The sequence below is a fragment of the Musca vetustissima genome, unplaced genomic scaffold (genome assembly GCF_032173495.1).
Source record: "Musca vetustissima isolate MV318-11 ecotype Yass unplaced genomic scaffold, APGP_CSIRO_Mvet_v1 utg19164, whole genome shotgun sequence".
Classification (NCBI taxonomy): domain Eukaryota; kingdom Metazoa; phylum Arthropoda; class Insecta; order Diptera; family Muscidae; genus Musca; species Musca vetustissima.
In genome coordinates, this window is record NW_026874237.1 from 115,376 (window position 1) to 118,818 (window position 3,443).

The window sequence follows — 3,443 nt, forward strand, 5'->3', positions numbered from 1 at the left end:
TTTCTTCTCATTCGGATCATTACATTGATTATTTCTGTTAGGGGGATTACGTACCCAATGATAATCTAAAATACCAATTTATTCACAATCAACAAGAAACTTAATATGAAACGGTGTTAAGTTCGGCCCGGCCGATCTTTTTATATCCATCACCATGAGAATGACAATCAAAATATCCACACTGTGGTACAGGGTATTATGTATTTGTGCATTTGTTTGTAACAGGCAACAGGGAACGAGATAGACACATGTTTTCTTTTGAGAATATGCATATAATCACTTCCTGAGTCGATTTACACATGTCCGTCCGTCCATGTATTTTCGTAAAGAAAGTACAGGTCGCATTTATGATCCGATTTAGATGAAATTTGGCATAGCTTACTTATTTGGCCCAAGGAAAAATCGGTTCAGATTTAGCTATAGCTACCATATATATTTTAGTCCGATTTTATGTAAATGGTGTATCAAAACATCTATATATCTTTCGATTTGCACGATTTTTGGCACAACGTAATGAATTAAATATGGAATGGTGTGTGTCAAGTTTTCTGAAAATCGGTTCAGATATAGATATAGCTCACATATATTTTTTGTCCGATTTAATGTAAATGGTGCACCAAAGTCCCTATACATATTTCGATTTGCACGCAATTTGGCACTGCGTAATAAATTAGGTATAAAATGGTGTGTGTTAAGTTTCCTGAAAATCGGTTCAGATTTAGATATAGCTCCCATATATATTTTCGTCCTATTAAGTGTAAATGGTGCACCAAAGTCACTATAAATCATTCGATTTGCACGAAATGAATTAGGTCTAGAATGATGTGGATTAAGATTCCTGAAAATAGGTTCAGATTTAGATATAGCTCATATATATATTTTCGTCCTATTAAATGTAAATGGTGCACCAAATATAAAAAATGCGACGTCTGTTAGGATTTATCTGTTGAATATGCCCAAAGTGGTGAAGGGTATCATATAGTCGACCCCGTCCGACTTTACTATTTTCCTTACTGCCATGAAAACCCAAAATGCCAACTTTCGACCAATTCAGTTGGAAAACGTGTCCAAAATCCCCAAAACACCGAATATTGGGGGTACCGTTATCTGGAGCTACACTGAATCTTGGTTCAATATTAATAATTTTTCGGACTGAGATAAATAAAAGCTAATTTGTTTAGAATTCGTGAGGGGTACCGTTATATGGGGGTTACACCAAAACGTGGACCAATATATGACATTGCAATACCAAACATACTAGGAGTGCTATCAAAGAGCAGAGCAGAGAATTTCAGAGCTCTATCTTAAATATTGCAATCAACAGACTGCGTTAATCGGCATGGAATTTTATTGTGATCAAGAATATATATATATATATATATATATATATCGAGGTGTTGCAAACCGAATGACAAATTTTAATATACACTCCATCTTATGGTGGAGGGTATAAATAAATATCCCGTTGTATACAGTCTATGTCTAAATGTGAACCGATGTCGAACATGACTTGCCTTTAGCCATCAACCTCAATTACAAAGAAGGAAAATAGTCGTACATCTAATATATAAACGATCAAAAATACATATAATTTGGAGGGTCAGAATACGAATAGATTTTACAAAACGAGGTGTTCGGCTTTCGAAAAAAGCTATAAAAAATGTAAACTATAAAGATGCTATTTGACAGAAAAATAGTAGTATGTATATTTTTGTGAACTTCCTAAAAATATGTGAATATTTTAATCAATTGGCTAAGTTAACAATTTTCGAAAAAAGCTTCAGCACGCTTTTTAACATTGCTATTATTTGCTAACATTTTGGTAACATGAACAGCTTCTGTTTAATGAAAGTTTTCAAATGCAATGTTCATTGTTTTTCAAACTTTTATAAAATTATAAAAAATTTGTGTATATATATAAACACTTTATTTAAATAGTTATAATAGCTTCGTGTTTTTAATGAAATAATCATGGGGATGGTAAACGTGTAATAAATGTAGCTAGGGAGTTTCAAGTCCAATAACTTTTATATGTTTTTTTTTAATAAATATAAATGTTATTGAATAATTTACTTTTATAGAAATTATCACAACAACATGTCCAGCGAAATGAAGCTGTCATCAAAACAACTTATGTCAGCCATAACGGCTGCTTGTCTTCGAATCGATAGACAACAAAAAAACTTGTTGTTATTGTATCGAATCTATCAAAAAAAATGTGATGTTAATTTATTAAATGACAACATTAGCAGCTGTATCATAGGCATCCGATTATTATGACAATTTTGATAAATTGTATAAAAATAAAATAAAATTTGTTGTAATGTTAAGTCAAAATAATATACGCGTGAACATTTATATTATTCGTCTTAGATTGATAGCTAATCATAGGAAAGGGAAGTCAATGAAACATCATGAATTAAGAGGTTAAAATAGAGCTACAGTGTTTCACGAAGTCAAAAAAATGTATTCACATAAGTAATACATACATAAATAGTTTATTATCATAGACAGATGTAATAAAACATTTTCAGATTATCTAAAGCAAATAACTGCCTTTGAACTTATTTCTTTCGGAGCCAATTTCCGTATTATTTCCGATATAGGTCAGAAATTTATATATTTCACTTTTAATCAGAATTATTTTTGATTCTTGTAAAAAAGAATACAGAGACAATTTCTAAATGAATTTTCCGTCGATTTTCCATTTGGTTTTCTTGATATTGGACTTATATTTTCTGAAACAATGTACTATATCTCCCGAATGCAAGGATGGGGCGTTACTTTAAATCTCTGGTCAGAAATTTGTTCTATGATTACGGAAAAGATCGGGGCATAAAGGATTCAATTCAAACCCTTCAAAGCCAGTAAGGGAAGTAGTCAGACTGATCCGATTATATGATACCCTTCACCACTTTGGGGTTTTTCAACAGATGCGATCAATCCTTAAATATGTGATTTTAGACCCTATGAAAATGTTTAATTTGGGCAGATATACACCTTAGTCTGTTTTTACACGGTAGATTGGTTCCAGAAGAAGCCGTGTAAAAAAGGGAATTGCCTTAAATTAGTGCTATTCACATTTGCTTTGACCTGTAAAAAGTGTTTGTACGCGCTAAACGGGAATTCACTTAAATCTTGAGTGTTCGCAAACTATCGATACTATCGATGGTTTCAGACTTTTTCTTTCATAAATACTATTTTGTGATATAAACGTACTTCGCAAAAATTATATTTAAAAAAAAAAATAAAATGCACATAAAATTTCAAATCGTGCTAAATGGAATAAAATCGTGTAAAAAAATAAAAATATTCAATTTTCAAACCGTGTTATATCAAAACCGTGTACAAAAAGACCGTGTAAAAACAGACTTAGGTGTATGGTCTTACTTTTACAATGAGGCATTATAAAAATCGACAAAGCAAATCTCAATCGGACTGTT